Source organism: Pleurodeles waltl, chromosome 2_2 (assembly GCF_031143425.1).
Source record: "Pleurodeles waltl isolate 20211129_DDA chromosome 2_2, aPleWal1.hap1.20221129, whole genome shotgun sequence".
Classification (NCBI taxonomy): Eukaryota; Metazoa; Chordata; class Amphibia; order Caudata; family Salamandridae; genus Pleurodeles; species Pleurodeles waltl.
In genome coordinates this window covers 946,405,396-946,433,225 of record NC_090439.1, presented here as the reverse complement: position 1 = coordinate 946,433,225, position 27,830 = coordinate 946,405,396, and positions in this window count along the sequence as shown.

Below are 27,830 nucleotides of genomic sequence, written 5' to 3'. Positions count from 1 at the left end.
AAATCTGGATAGACATGTGAAGACTGATGTAGGGGTATATGGCCTACGTAAAAAAAGGTTTGCAATTACCTACATCGGTTGACATGTGTCAGCAAGGCTACCCAGTATAGAATGTATGATATCATCACAGACCACATATAAAAACACACCTCTCATTGACACTCACATGTCTGACCAAGAGAAAGTTACCAACAGTGACAAAATTCCCTAAAATGTCTAGGTCTCCAACATGCCACTCAGGTGTGGGGAGTGCAAGTTTGTCTAGCAATGTCCAAACATGTCACAGTCCCATCCCAAAATGTATATCTGAAGAAGGAGACTGATATGTTGCATGTGGCTAAAAAAACAGTGCTGATATGATTTCACTCACTAACAAGATACACTCATGGTGACAGTGACATAGGTTGTGGTATGCTGAATTTAGTTCAAACTCATGTAGACCAAAGCATATGGTAGGACAGCTGAGATAATCCCACAGATACTTGGAGGTACTGTCATGTGTGTGTGTGGAAGTCCTGTAATCTCGCAAAGCCTGGACATGGGATGGAAACTATCATGTAGCCAGTAGTAGAAGATGTGTACATCTCCAAATTACACAAGTCACACGTTTCAACCTGTCCATGTACGACCGGAAAATGTTGCTGTAGATGATGTGTACAAAGTGTAAGCAGCCTAAAGAATGCCAGCAATGTAGGACCTGATCCATTCCAAATAAGATATGCCATAAATGATGGAGATGGTATACACATAGACTAATGCTGACTGTGCAACACAACAATGTCACCATGTGATCACCCAACACATGTTCAGAGACAATGGCTAGGTCAGTACATAACCCACTCATGTTTGCAACAACAACAATTTTGCAGTTGCCCATTGCATGCTATTCTGACAAAAGGCAGTGACAGATGACATCATCTAACCCCTGGTTCAGACAACAATTACAAGTTAAACTAGAAATACAGACCCTAACCAAGCTGCAAATAGAAATTACTAGGAATGAATTACCATGTCTGTCAGACCATGCCAAATGATGAGCCATGCCCTACACGTATAAATAGCCAGTCCCTTGTACATGATAGGGTAACTCTGACATCGGGTACCCCAAAGGAAATTCCCAGGCCAATTGATCACAAATGGACATGTGTCAGTCTGCAGGGGACTGCACATTGCTGTGCTGAAGAGCTATCATGAGGAGGCTAGACCCCGCCCCCCCCAAAAAAAAACCTAACCTTAATGCTGAGGCTACATTGACTCTTGACAATGTCAAGGGACTTATGCATGTGCAAAGTAGGCTGAGCACTGTAAAGCAGCACAACAACATGTGCCATGTGTCTGTGTGGGCATAGAAAGTCACAAAGTACAAATGATCACTAGCCTGCCATCATTGCCTGACTGCAACACTGCTACACATTTGTATGCCATTGTATGTGACAGTCACATCAAACATGTTGTGGTCGATTGTAATTAGCTAGTGAGTGGCATGCACACATATGTCTGATATCTTTGCTCACATGTACCACTTAAATGGCACAGGCCTGATATTGTGTATTAGAGTCTGCACAAAAGTCAACTTTCCACTAATAAAAATGCATTTGTATCACATGATCATTGACAGAGTTAAATGACCATCAGATGTGTTCCAACATACGGAAACATTGGTGGGACTGACATGATTACACAGCCATTTACAACCTCCAACATGTGTTCATGCAGACAGGTAGATATGTGAGGTTTCATATCCATTGAACACACCGCTGTGGTGTATTTTGCACATAAGTCACTACACATGTCTTCCAACCCACACAGCTCATACCAACCTTCATTGACACATGTGAGTACACCAGCTCCTGCATCATAGATGCATGGAGAACTATATCTCACACCTGTGGCATGGCCTCAGGAAGCCTGAACCTAACAATACACATGCTCGCAGCTGTAATGTAATGTGATATCAACCCAGCCATTTTGCACTGCATTCTCTGAGTAAGATTTGTCATGCGTATCACATGCATGACCATGCTTTGTACATAGCCAATCATATCTACTGTGTTGTTGTCATACCTACATTTGGAAATCAGACATTACATGGGGTAGACTCACATATATGTTTTAGATCACATATGTACACTCCTAGTACACATATGGTAACATGAATGTGTACTAAGTCTAGTAACACATATGCTACACATGCACATAACACATGCAGTCATCACATGCATCACACGCACATACAAACATAATGGGAACACATACTGATGCATCTGCACACACAGGTAGCCACACCATACTTACTACATACATGCACAGCCCCTGTGACATGGTATGTGAATCTGGGTGCACTGTCAGCCTTTCCAACAAAATCCACGCATTCCCGTTATGCTTCAAAATTATGATGCAAACTGCAATATTCCACACTCCGCTATGCCAAGAAGATGACACCTGGCCCTTGCGCGTCAATCGCAAGTCCACAAGCCTTGTCAGGCTTCATGGGAAGGAGTACATGCATGTCCGTCATGCATCAAAAATTTCAACGCATGTGCCAATTCTTCTTACTTTGTTAAGAAAAATATTACGCTGGCCCCTGCGCTTTAATCACAAGTCTTGAAGCCTTGTCAGCCTCAATGAGGAAAAATCAACGAAAGACCGTCATGCATCAATACAAATGCCTCATATCAGAAAACGTGACTTGCAGGCCCAGAAAGTGATAAATAGGACTTCCTGTGTGTATACATGGTACAGTGCATTCACTTTCACTTCACTGTTGTCTGTGACTGTGTGAGGGTGTGTGGAGATGGTGCTGTTGGAGGATTGGTGTGGTCGGAGAGTTTTGTGCTGGGTCCTGTTACTGTTGTATGCTTTTTCCTCAGTCTTTTGTACTGTTTTAGTCCTGAATCTGTGATTGTATTGTGGGGTGTTTGTCCGGGGTTAGCATCATTTGTTGGGGTAATTGGGGTTAGGTCGGGCAGTTTCTTCATTTTGTTTGTTTGGGTTGTTACATTTGCAGTTTGCACATAATGCATAATGTCTGGGGAAGGAAGGGCAACCAAGATGGTAGCTGATGAATTGGGACTGTTCATTTGGTTGGTCCCGCATTACTTTCCGATGATGCTAGTTTTGGGTGCCGCATAATCCAGGGCTACCCCACAGAGGCACGGAAGCTGCAATGTGGCAAGGTGCTCCACCAGTGGCAAAGAATTTTTGGAGTAGTGCGCACCAACCACTCCATTAGGCTGACCTGATAGCACAGGAGCAGGATCTACTGGATCACCTGGGGATACAGATTGGTGGACCGGTTGATAACTACCCCATTTGCATTGCAACATCCTTATTTGCATGTGCATGACAGGCAGACATAAGATTGAGTGCAGCATGTTTTGTCAAGAATCAGGGGAGGTTGTTGTGGGCCAGATTTAAGAGCCTCTAGCACCACCTTAGCACTGCCATTGTGAAATTCATAAATGAGTGTAAGCCAGGGCTGAAGAGCCATTTTCCCTGCGCCATAATAACAAAGTGGTGTGGTGCATGTAAGCCTTGCACAACATGATGTTTGCAACAGGTAACTTGTATGGGAGGGGGGACCATGGGGCAGGGAATAACTTTATATATCCTAGCGCCATTTTTCCCGCACTTTGAATGCCTGCTCAGTACAGGCATTAAAAGGGGACATACCTTTATTTCTGATGGTCCTCTATGTACTCTGCAGGAGTAGTGCTAAAATGTTGGTGCCACTCCTGCTGAGTACATAATTTGCAACTATATGAAATTATGGAATTGCCCCCTACCCTGCAGCATGGTGCACCGTATCTTTCATTTGACACACACATAGTGGGGGAAAGGAGGGGCGCTAAGGGGGGCACTAGTTGTTGCACCACTTTCCTTAACTCAGCCCCTTTGTGTCTTTGGCCAATGGCATTTAAGGGAGCTTAGCTAGGCACCAAGTCCAGACCACTTGCACATTCCTCTATATGTACATTGTGTATAACATACACCCCATTATGTTCCTACTATCTGACACCATGTGCTGAATTTTTATGACAGGCCTGCCCCGTTTTACAGGCATTTTAGCTCTAGTGTGCGTGCCTCTAAATGGCACACACATATTAGTGACAAGAGACAAGGATGTATCAATGCATTCCTCACCACTTTGCTATGCTCACATCCACCCCTGGCAGTTGTTAGTCTTTTAGTGCTGATAATGGGTAGGATGTCTTCAACATCTGGGGCAGGTTCAAAAGCAATGGGTGTTACAACAGGACCGCCACTGCAACAACCATTGCATGCCCCTCTGATGAAGAATACTGTGTTATGGTGCCCCATCTGTGCATGGAGGTGTAATACAAATAAACAGCTGCATGACAAATCCATGTACATATGGTGCAGTGAAATGCACCACAGGAGCATCAGGGAAAGTGATGCTTTGGTGGTGCCAGGATCCCCATTTTCTGGCCCTTAATCTCACAGACAGATTATAAATGTTTGGCAGTTGTTCTGACCTTCCACTAAGTTGACTTGCTCACTCAGCTTAACTAGTCGAATGTGAAACTGTTGTCCATGCAAAGAAATGTCCTAAAATAACTAAGCTATGTTTTCTTGTCATGTATTGCAGTTGGACCTCCCCCATATACCACTGGAGAAGTGTCTTGATTTGAAGACCCCAATGCAGCCACTAAGTGTCACCTTGTGTGTCATATGTGTCATTCCTGGGTTTTGTGTGAGACGGTCTGATGTGTGACTAATGAGATGACCTCATCTCAGTTGGGATATGGACATCATGTTTGATGCTATGTTGAGGATGGCGTATGAGTTGATTTTTGTACAATTGCCAACATTTGCTGATATGGAATAGTGGGATTTACTAATAGGAAAGCATGCCCTCACATACATTGATGTCAGTCATGATATGTGTCTAGGCTGGTGTTTATCAGATTAGCTTGCCTGTCACCAGTACATATGGCACAGCACTTTTGACAGCACTATGTGTCAGACATAGCTTTCAGTTAATCAGGAAACAGTACAGATGCTGCACATGTTTTGAGGTGTCTAGGGGGCTTATGTAGGAGACACTTGCACCACCGGTGCTTCAGTACTCTTCCGATTTTGAGTGAGGCAGCGGTTGTGCAAGGAGCCTTATTGTGCTGGTGTTGGAACACCCCATTGTAGTGCTTGACTCTCATAGATTAGCGTTGCAGAGCAGTCCAAGGCTTACTCAAGAGGGGCGGTGTGGGCTAGTAATCCCCATCCATGAGCACACAAGCATGGCACTCAATAAATGATTATCCTGTTTGTGCTTTTTCTTTTGATAAAGTAAAAGTACATTTATTACACACACACACTACTCAATACTATGCAAACATTTACAAATATACATAAGTTGATGGAATCACTTTTTGATGACATTGTGTAATCATTCATGTCTCCTCTGAGGGGAAATATAATCCAACAACCCACATGGCAAAACAATCCCTGGTATCCAAATACAATATTTGACTGTAATTTAGAGTGAGAACACCTAAATCTGGCAAAAAAGTACATCTACTTTGCGAAGAAGTGGCTGTCAGTCTCATTAATCAAATCAGCATCAACAAGTAACACGTGCAGACATGTCTAAATAATTTAAAGGTTTGAATTATTCTCAGATTACTTCTTAGTTACCCTTGATTAACCTGGTGTGAGGTCATCCTAAATCCCTAAAGGACGCAGTCCCAGATACAACAAAAAACTAAAGTTCCAAAAGGCTTGTGCATTACATTTTGTTGGAACCCTTGGAGGGTTGTGATGACTTTGTCCCACCCAACATAGGGTGGGGACACAAACATTGCATTGGGGGACATTGCTCTATTCCTGCAGCTCCCCCTGGCAATGGATGTTTGGTTGGTGGCCACCCCATCTTCCTGGGGCCACCACTAGCTGAGCACACAGCTCAGAACAATGTGAGCCTCGCAAGGCCTTATGGGGCATATGCATATTGAATGAGTGTCTCTCCCGCTGTGCCAGGGAGATCCGCTTTAAGTTTCCTTTTCTTTTCCTCCCTTTTTCTGCGGCCTTCCACAGTGTTTCCTAGTGTTTGGGGAGGTGTCTTCATTAGAGGGCAGTGTGGGGAGTCCACCCCCGGCTGCCCTCATAGTTGGGTGGTGTCTGGTCCCACCCAGACACCCCATCATGCTGACTCCTCATTGGAGGGCAGCACGGGGAGCCCTCGTGTTGGGTGGTGTCCCACTCAGACACCCCTTTCAGGTGGGTAACATTGGGGAGCAGCTCGGGGAGCACACCCCTGGCCACCTCCACTGGCTCCCCACATGGCCAGCACCGCCAGGTGCTACCACTGGAGCCGGCTCTTCCTTGGGTGTCTGCCCACACCTGCTGCAGCCAGGCAGGCTGCCTAGCGGAGTGCAATGGCACTTCCCCCACCTCGTTGGGGCCCCAGGATGGGGTCAGGGGCTCCTCCTCACCAATCCAGAAGCCTCTTTACGGTCCCCGGGATGGGGTCTAGGGCCCCTCTGGCCATTTTTCACAGGGTGCGTGGCAGTGCCCCCTGACTTTCTCTTCTTGGCGGGGCCCCAGGATGAGGTCCGGGGCCCTGGCACAACCTTCAGTGGTCTTTGGCCGCCAGCTGTCCCTCAGCTGAGGGCCATCTTCGTGGGGGACGGAACGGCACCCCAAGTGTTCTTCATGGCGGGCCCTGGCTTGGGGTCTGGGGCCCACTTCTGACACTTTTGCGGGGAGCATGATGGCGCTCCCTACTTTCCTTCTCTGTGGGATGGGGTTCAGGGCCTCCCACCTCATCTTCAAGGGCGGCCCCTGGCTTAACTTCTTTTTGGAGGCAGCCCCCAGGTCCTGGCCCACCCCGGGGGCATCAACCAGAGCAGTGGCAGAACCCCACATGCTACGCTCTCTCTGAATGAGGTAAAAGGTCGCATACCTTCTCCGATGGATATCTTGGGGCCCTATGGGCTGTTTTGAATGATCTTGCTGTACTTTCGCTCCTGATGGTGAGCACTTGCCACCAGGAGCACTTTTGTTAAGCATCTGGCCGAAAAGGTTCCCAGATTGTAGGGAGCCAGTCCTACTGACTCCCTGTGCCAGCCTTTCCTCTGGGTGCCCTCCTTTTCTTCTGGGCAGCTTGCTCTCCTTGCCCCCTGCCCAGTCTTTCCTCCAACTAGTTCTCAGTGTCCAGCAGTGAAGCACAGCCAAGAAAGAGAGCTCTCCTCTGCGCAGGACCTTTTATGTGGGGGCCAAAGTGTTCAGCTAGCCTGCACCTCTGGCCACTCCAGATATGCCACATCACTTCCTTGCCCCTGTCCCCTCCTTCTTGCACAGTCTTCTGCGATAGCTCAAAATGGTGGCATCAGGAGCTAGGGCCACATGTGCTCTGAAACTCAGCCCCTCCTCCCTGGCATTCCTTCCAGGGCCTCTCCACCCCTTTCCTGGCAGGGGCTGACAGCTAGCTGATTGATGCAAGGCCCTGCTCATACAGCTGGATAGAGCAGTAATTCACCCTAATCCTGAGCTGAGTCAGAGAAAGATGAAATTCCTGGATGACCCATAAGTTGTATAACTATGCTTTTTTAACCTACTGCAACATTCTTTTCATACAGGTTACTGTGTACATTGGTGTGACTCCGGTCTCTGTGGGCCCTAAGGAATCTGAGTTATGTCCTAGGCCACTCTTTCCCATTTACATTTAATGGAGTGTCACTACCATGAAAAGACAGTAAACACACTGATGTTGATATTTACTAAAGTGCCCCTACAGTAAAAAGACATTAAGCACATTGACTATCCCTCGCCCACTCTGCATAGTTCCTTCTGCATCAGGCTACCTAAGCACCATTCTTGGACTGCACACGCCAGGAATCCTCCCCGTGCAACCTTCACATGGGTGCACACGCATGTGCACTCATGATCACGTGTAACCAGCCGGGGCCTCCTACTTTTGCTGCGCCACAGCATCCTTTCCTTAGTAAGGTGGCACCAGCGGTAAACATGCGCAGTCCATTTTACCATGAGTTTACTGTGGGTGAGTCCCCAACTAGGAGGCTCCCTCACAGTAAAAGGTTAAAAACCAGGTGGTCAAAAACTGAAAAATCAGGGCTGACCAAATGATCAGAACCATCCACTCACCGCTGGCCATCATTCAATTGAGTACACAATGAGAATACAACTCTGCACAAGTTAGTTGTGGGACATGTCTATGGTATGTGGCAAGCTAGATGTATGCAGATTTAACAAAATGGTCTACTCATCATGATATTTGTGAATGATCTTGGTCACATCACGTGCGCATAGAAAGTGAATGCTGAGTGTATACCTGGTACTTAGGAGATGTCTGACATGCATGTGCACATGTTGTTCAATAAATAGGAATGCTGTAGCTGCACCCATTGCAGTGCCAATCTTACTGTGCCCCATAGGGCACCCATACAGCCACTGTGTGTGAGGCATTACCCAATTTGCACAACATAGCACAGGGTATGGGGCAGAACGTACCAAATCTGTAAACAACATATATGTACTGTTCATGCTTTGGCCAAACTATATGGGCACTAAGTATGTACATGTGGGCCCATTGTGAGCAGTTGGTGTACCTCCTTGTGGCGCATGATCCGCGCAGGTGTTAATCCAAAGACACATGAATGATGCTTTGCCAAACCTTCAAATTGCCAGTGAGAAGATTCCTGTCCCCCAATCAGATGACCCCCACCTTGCATCCATAATGCCTGGCCAAGGCTTGGTGTAGCCCCAGGGGTGTCAAAGTCGTGGACAACGTATATTGCATGTCTGTTCTGCCTCCACACAATGCTGTATTCAATGCCATGTTCTCCTCATGTTTAAGCTGCCAATATGACCCCAGCTAAAAAGCACAGCTTTGGGAAGAGGGCTGACAGGTACAGGCACATAATGGAGGTACTGGCTGGATACCAAAGGATTGAGAAGAGATATTGGAGGGAGGGAGAAATCCACAAGGGCTTGGCATGCATTTTCTAATGGAGGACCTCTGCTACAACCCACAACTGGTCCAGCCACATCGGGGGAAGAAATATGGGGTCAGGGAGAGCCTCTGCTGGTCCTATCCCCTCTACTTCTACTGCACCAATCCACAGCCAGGCACTCCAAAAGTCACCTGCTCCAACCACAAGCTCTACCTTAGAATCCAACAAGAGACGAGACATGCCAGCCATGATGGCAAGGATGGAAAAGTTGGAATGAGGCAATGCCCGTATTTACAAACTGTTGAAGTACTGCAAGAAGAAACTGAAGAAGTTGTAAACTATTTGTGCCACAGCCTCCCAGTTCCTTCCTTCCCACTTTTACTGATGTTAAATCTTTTAGTGGGTTTTAGGTGGGTAGTGTTAGGAAAGTAAAATAGTGTAGTTTAGATGTAGGTTAGTGTAAGTATAGTTGGGGGTGGCTTTTAGTCCATTTTTTTTATTTTGGGGGTTGGGTATAGGGCTATGTTGTGGGTTTTTATGTTAATAAAAAAACTTTTAAAAAATCTAAAAAAAACTCACACATATATATATATTTGTGAGTTTTTTTTAGATTTTTTAAAGTTTTATATATATATATAAATCTATATATATATATATATATATATATATATATATATATATATATATATATATATATATATATATATATATTTGTTTAGGAAATAGGTTATGTTAGTACATGTGTAACCTTAGTTTATATTGTCCTACTTAAACTTAGGAGGGAGTGGGGGGACAATGTTTAGAGTGTGGCGTTACATGTGTAAGATAAGTTTAGAATAGGATAGATAGGTGTGAGTTAAGATAAGTTAGTTTAGGTTAGTTTAGTGTGGGTAGTGTATAAGATAGGATTTGATATGATGTTATTAATATGTTTTAATAAATCCTGTTAGTATTAGACAATTGTCTCTCCATGCTGATTGTGTCTGGGTGTTCTCATGTGTGCACTGGCCAAGTAGAAGGAATCGCTGAGGGTATGCTTTCTGTCTATGTACATGGATGTCCATGTGTATCCTCTATGACCAGGGAGCTGTCAGATTGGCTGCCAAATGACATCAGCTACTCAAAACATTTGTCATCCACAGTTCCAACCATTTATATAGTGTATGTATACAATATCTTGGACATGTAAGTATGGAACTTCAATGGTCATTGCTGGGGTCTGGCAATATTATTGGTGGAAAGTGTGGCACATATGACATTAGCCATTTTTGGGTCTGTGTCCTGCCACACTGACAGCTGCCAGTCAATGATTAGATTAGCCTCTTCTGAACCACACATATTAGTTGTACTGGTGCTCACATCTGGGTAAATTGCCATACTCTTGGTTCAGCCCCATACATGGCATATGTCAACTTCCATGGATATCCGTTCAAAATATGTATTTGAGACTCTGTAAGTTGGTTGTAGCCCGCAACACCATAATTCACCTTTTTCATGTTAGGATCCTAATGTGTGGCTTACTGTACTGTACTGTACATATCTAATTATGTTCTGTTCTCATTGACATTGCTTCATACAGTGCATACATTTAGCTGAGTTGATGAATCACAGTAAACGTTGAAACATTACATGTGAACAAGGTAATTTATTTACAGGTGCAAGTGTATTTTCCAATGCTTTACAATGTCCAGTTCACAGACCCCATGAGAGATCCTGAGCCATTTGTTGTACAATTAGATTTCAGGGGTATGGGACATATCATGAGACATGGTTAGAAGAAGTGTGCATTAGTGAATAGGTGTCCAAATCGCCAATAGGTACGATTTGAGACAATGACAGTACATAGCAAATAAGTCAACAGTGGTTGAGTGCAGAGGGCACATTGCCAGCTGTCACAATACTGGTATGATTTAAGAACAGAACTAAAGAGATACTGTCCATGTGGCACAGAATGGTGGTACTGGGTAGTTTTCCTTGAGAATGTTGTTCCTTCCACATCTTTATCCTCTGATGTGTGATACCTCTTGTGCCATGAGTGGTGCTGTTGTTGAGGTTGAGGGGGGCCACACACACATCGGGGAATAGAGATGTGGAGTCACAGGTCCCAGCAGCTGCCATTTGTGGGAACACATAAGGCATCACTGCAGCAAGGAGGAACTGCCAATTTCTCATCACCACAGCAACATCACGGTGGTAGGCAGCCAAGGTTTCCTAGAGAGAGGTCACTTTCTGCTGTATGGATTCCAGGGTATTCTATATAGCCCCCAGCCTGTTGCCTATCATGCTGCTGCCACTTTGGGAGGGCAATTGTTGAAGCCCCTGCCTCATAACAGCAGCTATGTCGGCCAGGGACTGCTGGAGCCCATGTAGCGGGGATTGGGTGCCTCTGATGGCAGCTGAGTTGTCCTTAATTGGACTGAGGCACATCAGCACTCTCCACCCGCTTGGCCAGCTCCTGCTGTACTCCTACCACTGTCCTCTGAAAGGTGATGTCTGGGTCCTTGGACTCCAGGACTGTGTCAGGACTGGCTGGTGCTCTGTGTTAGTAGCTGGGTGGTTTGTATGGAGACCCTGAAACTCTGTGTGTTCTCCCTGAACCTGGAGGTACTGTCCAGAGGAAACCTGGGACATCCTGGAGAGTCTCTTCATTGATGGTCTGCAGGTGGTTATCCATGTCATCTGTAAAATACAGGACAGCAGGTCGACAGGAGGTAAGGCAACATCCTCTGCAATGAGACAGTGATATGTTAATCTTTGATTGTGTTGGCTGTAGACATGGTACATAATTTACTTGCTAATGGAGGCTCAGTGAGATGCTTCAGACCCCAGGTTGTAGTTGTATATTATGGGCCAGATGTATGAAAGCATTTTGCATTCGCAAACAGTGCGAATGCCCGTTTACTAATCCAAAATGCCATTTCAGAATGTATGAAATACATTCTGAACGCAATTTTAAGGAATCTCTAAAATAGCGATTCCTTAAAATTGCGACCCTGTTTAGAGAGTCACAAATTGCGACTCTCTAACCTAGAAATTCCTTAGCACATGTATGAAGCACTTAGGAATCGCTAATTACCACCAAGTTGGTGGTAACCATGTGCAAAATTAAAAAATGCATTTAAAATGCATTTTTAAATTGTACATGTAAAGCACACATGCCCTTTTGGCATGAGTGCACCTTACATGTCCCATAACATTTTTTTGGGGTGCAGCAGAGGGGGCCAGCACCCTGGGGTTTTGCATTTTCAAGATTGAAATGCAAAAAATTTGCAGATATGGGCCAACAGGCCCATAGGTGCGAATGGGGCCGGTATCGCAATTTGCGAATCAGTAATAGCATTTGCGATTTTTAAGAAATCGCTATTACCGATTCGCAAATGTGATACAGGCACTGCGAGTCGGAAATAGCGATTTCTTAAAAATCGCTATTTCTGAATCGCAAATGGCCTTGATGATACAGCTGGCCCTTTGAGACTTTGTTGATGTGGAATGTGCAGCTTGGATCCACATGGCCAACTATTTGTATGATGGTACTGTTGCATTATGCATTAGTGACATTGTGCCGGTAGTGCAACTTTGATGCCACTTTTGCCAGTTCTTACACATGTTGAATATCCCATTAAGCAGTACATTAACCATTCACACAACACACCCAATCTTGTTAGGTTGAAAGATTGCAGCTACTTGCACAGCTGCACAAATGATGTTCACAGACATACCCCATGTTATGTATGAATTAACTTTTGTGGCCATTCCCAAATGGTGCATGGAGGTGTGTAAGCGTTGTTGTTGGTATACCCTGTACAGTTTGCGTTCCACAGGTTGCCTGATTTTTTCTCAGGTGGCACAGCTCAGTGCAGCAGCAATATGTGTTGTACGGCACGGCGCCAATTATGAAACGCAGGGAAACGCAATGTTTACTGGAATACAGCTCACCCCTCCAATTCCTCCTGTGTCTGCTCAAATTTGTTTTCCCAGCAGCAACGCAGGTATTATTGCACCATAATGAAGGCGTGCCTGCGTTGAGGGGATAGATTGTTTATGTGCAGGGAGGTGTTCCTTCCTGCACATGTGCAAGCAATTATGCAAGGTGACATTTCAATGTAAATCCTGCAGCACACATGAGAAGGGCAATGACACAGGGATGAAGTAAAGCATTTTGCCTTGTTATGCCATCCTAACACCACCCCTGGGGTGGTATTGACTTCAACCCCAGTCTCTGATGAACATGTGCTGGATTTGGGGCACTAGCAACATGCAAAGGGTGTTGTTGTGGTACAGCCACACCCACACTAATTGCACCCCCCTTCAAGGCATAGTAAGTGGCTTATGTCCATGTTGTGTGTATGTCGGAGTGCAATGCACAACCAGAGCATCACTACAAGTGTGGCTTGGATGGTGATGTGGCATTTTGATTTGGGGCCTATGTGTCCCAATGCAACCCTTTACCATGCATTGAGTGTGTCCTATGTGCCTCCCCCTTCTCCCATTTGTGAGATTCCAGATAGTCCACCCTGCAACTTAACCTGCATTTGTGATAGTTCTTGGCTGTCCTGTTCTGTGATTCCAGTGACCAGCTCCTCCGCGATGACCACTGCGACCATCTCCTCCAGCTCATCCAGGTCTTCCTGTGGTGCGGGACTTCCACCTCCAGTCTCAAGTGCTGCCTTTCAGTTCCTGGTCAGTTTCTCCTTAGTTCTGCGCTGACAATCGTGACAGTGCATCTTGAAATTGGTGATAGTCATCCTCACTTCTGCCACGATGTTGACTTTATCTACTATTGCCTGCCATATGGTGTCACTCCTAACTATTGGCAATTTGGAGGTGACTAAGAGCTGGTTTCGGTGCTCTGTCACCTCTCTGACCAAGATATCATGCTCCTCACTAAAGAGACCCTTCTGCTTCATGACACTTCTGCTTCCTCTTCTCCTTCTCCTGAGACTTTGCTGGACCCTCCTGCCTGGTACTTGACTGAATGGGATCTCCCTGGCATCTCTCTTGCCCTGCATTCTCCATCTTGTCTTCCCAAATGTTTTTTTTCTAGCTCCCGTATTTTTTTTTTTACGCTAACGAAGTTAAATATGGTACTAACCGTTTTGCATCAAAAGACATGCTGCAAACAAGTCTAGTGCCACTTTTGCAGCATTAGAATCATTTTTTCTTATGGCATGTCGCAATAGTTAGCATAATTTTTTTTTACGCTAACCATTACTCAGCGCCGTTGTTCATCATTTTTTAAATATGCTGCACTGATTGCGCAAGGGAATGATGGTAGCTCAAGTTAAAATTTGTGACACACAACTGCCATAGCGCAGTTATGTCCCATTTTTCATAAATATGGGCCTAAGTGTTTGTCACATATATGGTTGTCACATATATGGGCATCACAAATATGTTTGATGAGGGTTGCTTTTTGTTGTTAACTTTCAAAAAGTGGCATTTTCAGGCTTGTAATTTGAAATCTGGCTTCACCATAAATTAGAGTTTTTCATTACAGTTCCAAAGACACTAAACATGAACTGATTACCTGTTACTATTTGAAAAATACAGCTTATTAAATGTAATACTGTGAATCTGTTGGTATCCCATGGGAAAGGTAGGCCTTGCAGTACTGAAAACAAAATTAATAGTTTTTAACTACTAGGACAAGGAAGACTTAAGAGTACATGTCCTGTTTTTTAAACACATTGCACACTGTCCTCGAGCTATCCAGGGCCCACCCTAGGGGTGCCTTGTGTGTATTAAAATGAAAGGTTTGGGCCTGCAAAAGGTTTATTTTGCCAGGCTGAAATTGCAGTTTAAAACTGCAAACACAGGCTGCAATGGCAGGCTTGAGATACTTTTAAGTGCTACTTAAATGGGTGGAAGATTCAGTGCTGCAGCACACCCACATTTTCAGGCCCTAGCACAGGTGACACCACTTTATTGGTGCCTACAAATACATTAAACATGCCAATTGGGTTTAAGCCAGTTCTACCTTGTTTTAAGGAGAAACCACAAGCACTTTAGCACTGGTCAGTATTGATAAAGTGTGCAGTGTCCTAAAGCCAGCAAAAACCAAGTTAACAATAGGTGAAGGTAAAAAGTTACGGGGAATCCCATGCCAAGGATGTCAGGTCCAACACTTAGGCATTATGATCATCAGGCTTCCTTCAAAGAACATGACAAATTACTGCAAATAAAGGCACATTCTCTAAACAGATACATACCAAACTGCAGGTTCCTTCTCTGAAATCATCCTGAAAGCAATTTGTAGCAATCGTCAGACTACCTTAAACTACAGAATTGCTGCATGCTAATTGATACTGCTAGTTTCTCTACCTTATCATCTCTAAAGGATTCAGAAAAATCTTTCAGCTGCCACCAATTATGTCCCAAACACAGCTCAGGCTAGGATTTGGGCTGTGTAACCAGCTCTTCAGTAGAAAATTTGGGCCCATATATATACTTTTTTAGTGCCGCATTTGCGTCATTTTTTTACGCAAAAGTGGCACAAACTTGCAAAATACAATTGTATTTTGTAAGTTTGCACCTTTTTTGTGTCAAAAAGAGGCGCTAAAATAGTATAAATATGGGCCTTGCTTTTTATCACACTAACAAATAAATTGAAATCTGCAAATTCAGACATATTATGTAAACACACCTGGCAGTGAATCTCAAACATCTCTTGGCCTGGAGCAATTCAATGACAAGAGCTACTAACTTCCTCACTAAATCAGCTAGGGTTGCAAGACTAGTGTACAGGCCCAATAAACCACAGCGTGTTTAACAAAATCCGCAAACCACTTGACTAAAAAATCTTTTATTGAAGATAAAGTTTCTTTTAGCTTGCACTCTCACACATGGTCTGTTATCAACTGTTATAAATGATTAAGCCCACAAGAGTACCTGTCCGAGCCATTTTCAATCACACGGAAAATGAAATCCTTACAAGATCAATTTGGTCTAATGCCGCCAAAGGATCAATCTCTTTCCTGGTATCCAAAAGATATAGACAAAAGTTGTAGACTTTGTGGATTCTGTTAAGAATCATATGTATCTGTCCGAGGTTTAGAAAGGGGAGACTCTGGGGGTCATTACAACCCTGGCGGTTAAAGACAGTCAGAGCTGTTATGGCGATTGCACCGCCAACAGACTGGCGGTGCAATCCTGGGAATTATGCTGCGGTCGCACCGCCGGGGCCGGCGGTTTCCTGCCACATTTGCCCCGGCGGTGATAATCCGCCTGGGCAGTGCTGCCCAGGGGTATACGAGTCCCCGACCGCCAGCCTTTTGGAATGGGCAGTGCAGGGGCCCCCTGACAGGGCCCCATGCAGCTTTTCACTGTCTGCATAGCAACTGCACCTGTCGCACGGCCGCAACACCGCCGGCTCCATTTGGAGCCGGCTCCTGTGTTGCGACCGAGATCCCCGCTGGGCCGGCAGGCAGAAGCCAGGTGTCCGCCCACCGGCCCAGCGGGAATCTCATAATGACTGCGGCAGGAGTGTGGCCGTATTGGCGGCCGCCCGGCGATCAGATCTTGGCGGGCGGCTATTTGTTATAGCTGCTTTTTTACACGTTTAAAGTTTGAAATAGTCCTTAGCTAATGCATGCCAGTCTGGCAGGCTCAACATCAAACCCAGCTTCCAGTCCACCAAATTATTTGTGGCCATAGAACAGAAAAAAAACCTTTGAGGCCATCAAATCAGAGTAAACTTTTTGATTGTTTTCCATTACAATGCCATTATGGAGGCCTCAAAGACATAGACAATAATGGGGCCAACTTCAAATCCTAATGCAAGTGAGACATCTCACAACTTTTCCAGGCAATTGCTTCAACTGAGCAGTTTGGACACCCTTCTTTTATTTGTAACATTTTATGTGATGACGATCTTTTAATAAAACATTTAGGTGGTCATTACAACCCTGGCGGTCGGTGTTAAAGCGGCGTTAAAACCGCCAACAGGCCGGCGTAAAAAAAATGGAATAACGACCGTGGCGGAAACCGCCAACATAGACAGCCACTTTAACACTCCGACTGCCAAGGCGGTACAAACAAATACCGCGGCGGTAACCGCCAACAGACAGACGGAGGACAATGTACCGCCCACAGAATTACAACAGTCCAATCCGCCACCTTTTCCGGGGCGGATTCACCGCAAACAAAAACACGGCGGAAACAGGACTTGGAAGGGGAAACGCTCACCTCTACACACCCCACGAGGAACCAGGATGCCATGGAACCCGAGCTCCAGATTCTTCCAGCCTTTATCTTCCTGTGCCTCTACCAGGAGCACGAACGCCAGCGGCGAAGACCATGGTGAGTACTGTACCTACGACACAGGGGAGAGGGGAGGGAAAAAACAGTGACACACATACACAACACACAACACCCCCACCCCCACCCTCACCCACGACAACACACACACTAATACATCATGATACATTACAGTTACACCCCCCAAACCCCCCTGGAAGAATGCAAGGACAAAAGAAAATTAGTCGAATGATTGTAATATATTCAAATACAGTAATCAAACATATATACATATATAAAGATATGTACACTATAAACAAATATATACACCAAGAATACAAGTCCAAGGTATTCCACTATCATAGTCCGTGGACCACTGGGCCCAAAAGGCATGAGCGAGGCCCACACAAGATACCCGAACAAGACGGAGAGAACACTGCTGTGGCATCAGATAGAAAAAAAACAGGCACCTCAGGGGGAAAGGAAGGGGGGGGGGGGCACCTCAGCCGGATGAGTGCACGACGCCAGATCCACGAGGGGGCTCCACGCCCACTGTTCAATCCTGGGGAGTGCAAAGCCACAGTCTCTCAAGTCTCTACAGTGGGTGGTTTGCCCACTGTTCAATCCTGGGGAGTGCAAAGCCACAGTCTCTCAAGTCTCTACAGTGGGTGGTTTGCCCACTGTTCAATCCTAGGGAGTGCAAAGCCACAGTCCCCCAAGTCTCTACAGTGGGTGGTTTGCCCACTGTTCAATCCTGGGAGTGCAAAGCCACAGTCTCTCAAGTCTCTACAGTGGGTGGTTTGCCCACTGCTTAATCCTGGGGAGTGCAAAGCCACAGTCTCTCAAGTGGATAACATTCTCCACTGGTTCTGGAGTGGGCTTTGTGCCCAGAGTGCTTCATCCTGTCAAGGACTGAGGTAGTGGATGTAAATCTCCACTGGTTCTGGAGGGGGCTTTGTGCCCAGAGTGCTCCATCCTGCCAAGGACTGAGGTAGTGGATGCCTTTCTCCGCTGGTTCTGGAGGGGCTTTGTGCCCAGAGGGCTTCATCCTGCTCATGGCGGCCTCAGTAGTGTCGGAATCGTTGGAGCTCACTGGCCTGCAGTGCTTGTTGCAGCGGTGCTGGTGGCGGCGGTGTCCTGGGCAGCGGTGCTGGTGGCGGCGGTGTCCTGGGCAGCGGTGCTGGTGGCATGGGTGTCCTGGGCAGCGGTGCTGGTGGCCGCGGTGTCCTGGGCAGTGGTGCTGGTGGTGGCGGTGTCCTGAGCACCGGTGCTGGTTGCGACGGTGTCCAGGGCAGCGGGGCTGGTGGCAGCGGTGTCCTGGGCAGCGGGGCTGGTGGCAGTCTTGTCCGCCGTGTACATTTTCTCAGACTTGCCAGTTTTACTGTGCCCCTTCCCCACCTTGGATGGTGGCGCAGCTGTCTCCACACTCCCAACTGTACCCCTGGGAGCGGCTTTGGTGGCTGATTTCTTTCCTCTCTCCCGCCGGGCACTGGCCAACATTTTGTGCTTTACAGGTGGGGGACTGTCCATGCTCTGGCTCCTTGCCACACTGGCTGCCCTGCTGCCTGGCGCACTCCAGAAGCCAGTTACTACTGGCACCACTGGTCCCGCAGATGTTGTGGCTGAGGTGCTAGGTTGGGACCTGGAGAGGTGGGCCCTAGGAGACTGAAGGGGGGGGGAGGTGAGGGGAAGAGGGCAAGGTTGGACAAGAAAAGTTTTTGGGGAACACTGGGACGGGTAGATGGAGGGGGTTTGGGAGTGGAGGAAAAGGTAGTGGTTGTAGGAGGTGTACGTTTGGGGACTTTGGGGGAAGGTGCATGGGCTGGAGGCTGTTGTGGGTGTGTGGCTGCGTTTGTGTACCTTGGGAGGTGGGCTCGCAGACTCACTGGTAGAGGACACAGGGTATCTGTGAATGGTAGTGGGGGTGGTGACTGCACGTGAGCGGGGTGTGGTGGTGGGTGTGCTGGTGATGGACGTAGTGGCTGAGGATGTAGTGCATGCAGGTGTGAGTGGAGACAAGACAGGGAGGGAGGAGGGAGTTGAGGAGGAGGGGGACACAGTGGAGGCAGTGGATGTTGGTGTGTCTGCATGTGTATGATGCTTGTGTGAGTACCTGGGGGATGTGTGGTGCTTATGTTTGCCAGAGCTTCCCTTGTGTGTCGAGGTGTGTGCATGCTGGTCTGATGGTGTGCTTGGGATAGGCTGAGGTACAGGGGGTTTGGGTCTGGGTGGAGGAAGTTGGAGGGGGGAGGCTAGAGACAGGGGCAATGGCTGCCATCAGTGCTGAGGCCAGAGTCTGAAAAGCTCACTGATGGGCTGCCTGACCAGAATGAATGCCCTCCAGGTATGCATTGGTTAGTTGCAACTGCCTCTCTTCACTCTGGATGGCATTCAAAATGGTAGACTGCCCAACAGTGAGGGACCTGAGGAGGTCAATGGCCTCCTCACTGAGGGCAGCAGGGGTGACAGGGGCAGGGGCTGATGTGCCTGGGGCAAAGGAGATGCCCACCCTCCTGGGTGAGCGGGCACGGAATACACGCTGAGGGGCTGCTGGTAGGGGGGTTGGAGGCTGTACCTGTAGATGTGGGGGGCACAGATGGGCCCGCCACCGCAAGGGAGCTCCCATCAGAGGAGGAGTCCGTATCACTGGTCTCATCTACTGTCCCCGCCGTGGAGCTCCCCTCGCCCTCCGTCCCACTGGTAAATTCAGACTCCATTGTGTCGTCCTCCAGGGCCATGTGGGATGCAGCTCCCTCCTGCTCCGGTGCCACTGCTCCTCCGCCTGATGATGCTAATGCACACAAGAACAGGGAGACCACAAAAAGGGGGGGAAGACAGAAGAAAGACATGTTCAGTGCATGCAATACCGGTACCGTTGGCGGACACTACAGACACAGAAGCCCCCTGCACTACGCGTGCACTTGGAGTTCCCTAATCAATCCCAGGGACATGGGTTGCAAGGCTGTGCCCGATTGCTGCACACATGGATGTCACAGGAGCCTGACTAGGTGTAGTTGGCACTGTACACAGGTGGGGTGGGGTGCCACAGGGCCTGCCTTAAGAAGGGACTTTGCCTACTAAACTCGCCCTGGCCTAGGGAAACCCACAGCCCACCTCCCCCACCCAGACACCTCCAATGCGCACTGAATCAGCAGAATGAGAGTGTACTCATCCCCTTGTGGCTGCTGTGATGCCCTCAAGCGCCCATCCAACTCCGGGTACGCCACCGCCAGGATCCTGAACATCAGGGGGGTCATGGTGCGACGGGCACCCCTTCCACATTAGGGGGGCCATCCTCAGCTGGGCCTCCGCCGTCTTCTTGCTCCAGCGGCGAATGTCCTCCCATCTTTTCTGGAAGTGGGTGCTCCGAATGTGGTAGACCCCCAGGGTCCAGACTTCCTTGGTGATCGCACGCCAAATGTCCTTCTTCTGGTTGGCGCTGACCTACAGGAATAGTACAGGGGAAAAGGAAAATATATTACCGTCCGCACCGTCACAGTCCTTGGCCCGCATCCCTACCCTTGACATGATGCACATGCACTCACTGTCGTTTCATGCACGCCTCATTCTCACCCCCCCTATCTTTCATCCACACCACTCCATACAGGCATTGCCCATACAGCATGCTCACAGTGTACTTACCTGTTTGTCTGGAGGACCGTAGAATAGCGTGTACTGGGGAGGACCCCATCCACTAGTTTCTCAAACTCCTCCGTGCTGAAGGCAGGGGCCCTTTCCCCAGACACACGAGCCATTGTCTCTTCCAGTCTGAGGTCACAGCAGCACTTGCAGGGTAGGTCCTCTCCTGTCGAAGATCAGGTATCAAGTGACTGAACAGATTGAAATGGTGGTCACGTCCGTGGCGGTGCGTACCGTCACCGCCGGCGTACATCGTCATTGGCTCCTGGGACCCATAGGGTCCAATGTTAACCAATGCAGGATAGCGCCGCAGTCTTCGACCGCCTACCGCGATGGTGTACAACGCCAGCGCAGTTACCTCATATCCCCTTGAGCCAATTTACAGGTCAGGCAGCTGCCATTTCATGGGCCCACATGGCTTTATTTTGGACTGCGTCACACATATCTAGGCCTTGCTTAAACACTAATACAGGCATATGTCGATTTGCTAATATTTTCCGATTAAGCTGTGTTTACGTACCTCAGAGTTGGTTGACTCTCTGCTCGCTGTTCTCCTCCATAGGCACCGTCCGCTGGGGCATGTGAGGAGATGGCGGCATCCTCCGGTGTACAGACCGCTGGTGGACCTGTCGACAATGGAGGAGCGACATGTGATCATCACCTACAGACTTGATCGTACCACAATCCTGGAACTGTGTGCCCAGTTGGAGCCAGACCTGATGTCAGCTATCCGCCATCCCACAGGAATCCCCCCTCAAGTGCAGACGCTGTCAGTACTCCATTTCCTAGCAAGTGGGTCTTTTCAAACTACAGTGGCCATAGCATCAGGGATGTCCCAGCCTATGTTTTCCAACATGTTGTCCAGAGTGTTGTCTGCCCTGCTGAAACACATGCGAAGCTACATCGTTTTCCCTCAGGTGGAGGATTTGCCTACAGTGAAAGGTGATTTCTATGCCATTGATGGGACACATGTGGCCTTGGTCCACCCCGCAGGAGTGAACAGGTGTACAGAAACTGGAAGAGTTACCATTCGATGAATGTGCAGAGGGTGTGTTTGGCAGACCAGTACATCTCCCATGTGAGTGCCAAATTTCCTGGCTCATTGCATGACGTTTATATTCTACGGAATAGCAGCATCCCTTATGTGATGGGGCAACTCCAGAGGCACTGTGTGTGGCTATTAGGTGAGGACATGGACCCAATACAGTGTGACTAGTTGTCTGGGGATGTCCCTATGAGTTAGTGTGTATGTCTAACAGTTGTCCCTCGACATTTGCAGGTGACTCTGGTTACCCCAACCTGTCATGGCTACTGACCCCTGTGAGGAATCCCAGGACAAGGGCAGAGGAACACTACAATGAGGCCCATGGGCGAACTAGGAGGGTTATAGAGCGGACCCTCTGCCTCCTGAAGGCCAGGTTCCGGTGCCTCCATATGACAGGTGGTTCCCTATTCTACTCACTAAAGAAGGTGTGCCAGATCATCGTGGCCTGCTGTATGCTTCACAACTTGGCTTTGCGATGACAGGTGCCTTTTCTGCAGGCGGATGGTCCAGATGGAAGTGTTGTGGCAGCTGTGGAGCCTGTGGACAGTGAAGACGAGGAAGCAGAAGAAGAGGACATAGACAACAGGAACACAGTGATCCTGCAATACTTCCAGTGAGACACAGGTAAGACGACAACACTGTCTGCTACATCTGATTTAATTCTACTACCTCTCATCTGTCTGTCATTTTCACCCAGTGTATGGTCACTGAGTTGTCACTTTCCCTTACGATTTCACAGATGTGGTTCCCACTGCGTGACATCTGCTTTGTTTGCGCATGGACTAGAGCTGTGTGACATAGGTGTGTTGACATTACATTTGATATAGCATTTTGCCACTGTTATTGCTAATACACATTTTCGAAAGCAAAGACAGGCTCCTGATTGTTTTGTGATTTAAGGGTGTTTATTTAAGTGCTCAATAGTGGAGGGGGTTGTAAAATGGTCAGGGGTGATGGTGGAGGAATGTCCATGGCAGAGTCCAGTCTATTAGTCTTACAGGTGCATTGTCCAAAGGGGCATGGGAAGTGGAGCTAGGGCAGTTTAAGTATGGACAGGGTGACAAAGTGGGACAGAAGGATGACAATCAGGGTGGTCTCATTTCTTGGTGGGGGTCTTGGCATTGTTCTCTATCTGTCCTGGATCTCAGGGACCGATTGTGGGGTGGTTCTCCATCTGCAGGGGGTGGGGTGCTGGTGTGGTGGTCCTGTGGCGGTTCCTCCTGTCCACTAGCGCCGGTAGAGGTGGTGGGCAGTTCATTGTCCAGGCTAGTGTCAGGGGCCCCTTGTTGTGCCACAGTGTCCCTCCTGGTGTTCACGAGTTCCTTCAGCACCCCTACAATGGTGCCCAGGGTGGAATCGATTGGATTTGATTTCCTCCCTGAAGCCCAAATACTGTTCCTCCTGCAGCCGCTGGGTCTCCTGAAACTTGGCCAGTACCGTTGCCATCGTCTCCTGGGAATGGTGGTAGGCTCCCATGATGTTGGAGAGGGCCTCGTGGAGAGTGGGTGCCCTGGGCCTGTCCTCCCCCTGTCACACAGCAGACCTCCCAGTTCCCCTGTGTTTGTGGGCCTCTGTCCCCTGAACCATGTGCCCACTACCACTGCCCCCAGGTCCCTGGTGTTGTTGGGGTGGTGGGTTAGCCTGGGTTCCCTGTAGTGGTGGACACACTGCTGATTGGTGTGTCCTGGGGACAGAGGTATGGGCCCGCTGGGTGGGTGCTGTGCTGGTGTTTCCAGAGGGGGGGAGCTCTGTAGTGGCCTGTGCCAGTGTGTGGGGAACCGACAGTCCTGAGGTCCCAGACGGGCCGGGCTGGTCATCTTGATCCAGTTGGACAGAGCTGCTGTCATCACTGTGGGCCTCTTCTGTGGGTGGAGTGGACATATCTGGACCCTCCTGTCCGGTGACGTTGGGTAGGGGTCCTGCAGGGGTGTAAAAGCATGATTATTGCATCTGTGTGTGCCATGGTGTGCAATGGGTGGGTGACCATGTACCCCAGTGCTTGCATTCCTGTGTGGGACCTTGTGTGATAATGGTTTAGGGGGTGTATGGGTATGTGCAGTGGCCATGCTTTGTTGATGGGTGTCCATGCTTTGGTGTTACATGCAGGGCTTGGGTTTGGGATGTGTGGTTTGTGATATTGGGACATACGTGAGGAGTTGGAGTGATGGGGGTGAGGGCGAGGGTGGGGGTGTGTGATAGCATGCGGGTGGGTGGGGGATGAAGTAGTTAAAGGTTTGACTTACCAGGGTCCATTCCTCCTGCTACTCCTGCAAGGCCCTCAGGATGCAATAGAGCCAAGACCTGCTCCTCCCATGTAGTGAGTTCTGGGGAGGAGGTGGGGGTCCGCCGCCAGTCTTCTGAACCGCAAGGTGGTGTCTTGAGACCACGGAACGCACCTTCCCCCGTAGGTCATTCCACCTCTTCCTGATGTCATCCCGTGTTCTTGGGTGCTGTCCCACTGCGTTGACCCTGTCCATGATTCTTCGCCATAGCTCCATCTTCCTAGCTATGGTGGTGTGCTGCACCTGTGATCAAATAGCTGTGGTTCTACCTGGATGATTTCCTCCACCATGACCCTGAGCTCCTCCTCAGATAACCTGGGATGTCTTTGCGGGGCCATGGGGTGGTGCGGGTGAAGTGTGGGGTGGGGTGTGTTGTGATGTGTGGGGTGATATTTAGAGGTGTGTTGTGTGAGGTGCTTGGATGTTGTGTGAGTGATGGTGTTGAGTGCCTGTGGATGCTAGTTTGTAGATGGTGGTGTCTCTCTCTCTGGCCTTCAGTCGCAATTGTTGACGTAAGGGTTTGTGGGTGTGTGTTTTATATTGTATTGGGTGTGTGGGAGTGGTGTGTGTATGTGTATCAGGTGTGTGTATTTGGAATTGTCCAATGTGGTTGTGTTTTGTAAATGTGTGTGTATTTTGAGCGCAGCGGTGTGTACCGCCAATGGAATACCGCGGTTGAAAGACCACCGCATGGATTCGTGGGTCGTGATAGTGTGGGCGTATTCCTGTTGGCGTGACGGTGTCGGTTTTGTTATCGCCAGTTTATCACTGACCTTTGGTGTGGCGGACTTGTGTGGGTGTCTGGATTTTGGCGGATTCCGAGCTGTGGGTCATAATGACCGTGGCGGAATTCCGCAGCCGCAGCGGTGTGTTGGCGGTCTTCTGCACGGCGGTAAGCGGCTTTTACCGCTAATGTTGTCATGACCCCCTTAATCTTTACTTACTGAACAGCACTTGCACTTTCTAACTTGTTGTCACTTTTAAGACAGGTTGCTAACCATGTAGTTTTTCAGTCTTCTTTTTAACATATTGTAAGAGTTTGAGCCAATTTTACAATAAGCTCTTCCATTCATTCTTACACAGCAGCTTTCAAAGCATCACAGACATTCTGCAGCCCCTTGAATGTTCCTTGTGAGTAAGTATACACAAGAGTCAATCAGACAAATTCTAGTCAAAATGTCAGGACTGCAACATACCAGTCAAAATCACTACGGAAAATACACCGGGGCTAAAACAGAAATTAAGCTTAAATAAGCTGCAATCCAATGTTACTTTTGTCCAGATAGTCATACATACAGAAATAGTGACTTTATGTCTTCTTAGCACTACACAACAATAAACTAAAAGTACTATTGGCACATTATTTTAACTGAAATATTTTGGAGGGTTGAAGCAAATATGCAGAAAGTACAATAATTCCAGAAATGGCATGTGAACTGGAGTGGCCAAAATTCCAATTTCCTACCCTTGTATTATGCATAAAAAACACTAAGCCCAAAATATTTACGGAAACAACATTCAGCAAAGAAATTTTAAATAGAACTAGGTTTCTCCATTCACTTAAGAGGAAGATGACTCCACTGTGAAGGAGAAGTTGAGCTTCTGTTCAACTATGGAGTTGGTGTCTATGGGACACTAGATAGTCTCTCTCCGCTCACCTACATTTTATCAGAGAAGCAGGCCATCTTTCATCACTGCACTGATAGAATGAATGCCTTGGGTTGGGTGTAGGGTACCATTGGGAACCTGAGAATAAATGGTAAGATGAGATGAAGTGAGTGAAGAACATATTTCCCAAGGTTTATGTGGCAGCTGTGTTCCCTGGTAGAGGGTCCTAATTATGCCTCCAACTCATCCTCACCAAAAAGCAGGTGTATGGTCTCCCTTTATTACCAACCTCTATTATAAATAGGCTTGGCCGAACTTGCGGAGTTTTGTACGTGGAATTCTGTGGAGTCACAAAAAATGTCAGTGGGATTCTGCATAGCTCCGCGAAAAGCAGAATGAATGCTCGGCTACCCATTTGTGCAGATTCTTTGTGCCAGTAGGTTGTTTGGCGCTGAATAATGAGCATGAATGGCACAGCACAGTCACATGTGTGTGGTCTTTATGTTTTAAGTGCTTTTCAGTTCTGTGCATGGTGCTGAGTCTGATTTTTCTATCTATCCTAAATCTTTGCAATCCTCCCATCCCACTCATCTACCCCTCATTTACCTTTATTTTATCAATGTGTGTCTTTGTGTTTGTGCATTTTACGTTAGTCTTTTTTTCTGTGATTTTGTTTACTTTTTGGGTTTTCCCTGCACTTCCTCACTTTTTCCCCTCTTCTTCTTATGATTTTTTCCTACTTTTCCTATTTCTTTTATTCCCACCCAAAAGAGGGAGCAGCAGTCCCAGTGCTGCTGATAATCTCACACCTTGCAGTCACTGGAGCCACCACAGGGTGAAGCCTTGCCTAATTTTTTCAGAGGCGAAGGTGTCAGCAATGATTTTTCATGTGCAGTGCCACATCACTCCCTGCAGGCAGCAGGCTGCAGGCCTGGGAGGGGGTAAACCCTGTGGGAGTGTCAGCTGATATGGGGGAGGGTGTGCTGCTGTGTGTGCCGGAAGACAGGGGTCAAGCACACCAGGCAGTAGTTGACACACCTCTGGGCCAGCACACTTGACCAGGAGGAGGACCTGCTTGACCTGCGGGCCATCCAGGCTGTCGGGCTCGGTGAGTAATCATTTGTTTGAAGTGTTCTACAATGCTACTATTCTATTTTCAAAAAGAATGTTGCTCACACTCAGAGATCAGTTAAGCTAATTTAACCCCTTCACTGCCAGCCGTTTTCCCCCTCAGGTGCCAGGCCTTTTTTTTTGCTATTTGGGGCAGTTCACGCTACGGCCCTCATAACATTTTGTCCACATAAGCTACCCATGCCAAATTTGCGTCCTTTTTTTCCAACATCCTAGGGATTCTAGAGGTACTGAGAGTTTGTGGGTTCCCCTGAAGGAGACAAATAAATTAGCCAAAATACAGCAAATATTCCATTTAAAAAAGAAAAATGGGAAAAAGGGCTGCAGAAGAAGGCTTGTGGTTTTTCCCCTGAAAATGGCATTAACAAAGGTATTGCGATGCTAAAATCACCATCTTCCCAGCTTTCAGGAACAGGAGGTTGGACTCAGAAAACCCCATTTTCAACTCAATTTTGGCATTTTACTAGGAAATACCCCATTTTCACTATTTTCTGTGCTTTCAGCCTCCTTCCAGTTAGTGACAGAAATGGGTGTGAAACCAATGCTAGGACCCAGAAAGCTAAACATTTCTGGAAAGTAGACATAATTCTTAATTCGTCAAGGGGTAATTTGTGGAGAACCTACAAGGTTTTCCTGCAGGAAATAACAGCTGAAATAGAAAAAATATTGAAATTGAGGTACAAAACATCCATTTTTCTCCACATTTTACTCTGTAACTTTTTCCTGCGATGTCAGATTTTTTAAAGCAATATACTGTTATGTCTGCTGGACTCGTCTGGTTGGTGGGATATATAGGGCTTGTAGGTTCATCAAGAACCGTAGGTACCCAGAGCCAATAAATGAGTTGCACCTTACAATGAGTTTTCAATCTATACCAGGGATACAGCAATTAATTTGCTGAAAACTAAGGATTAAAAAGTAGGTATCAAGAAAACCTCTGTATTTCCAAAATGAGCA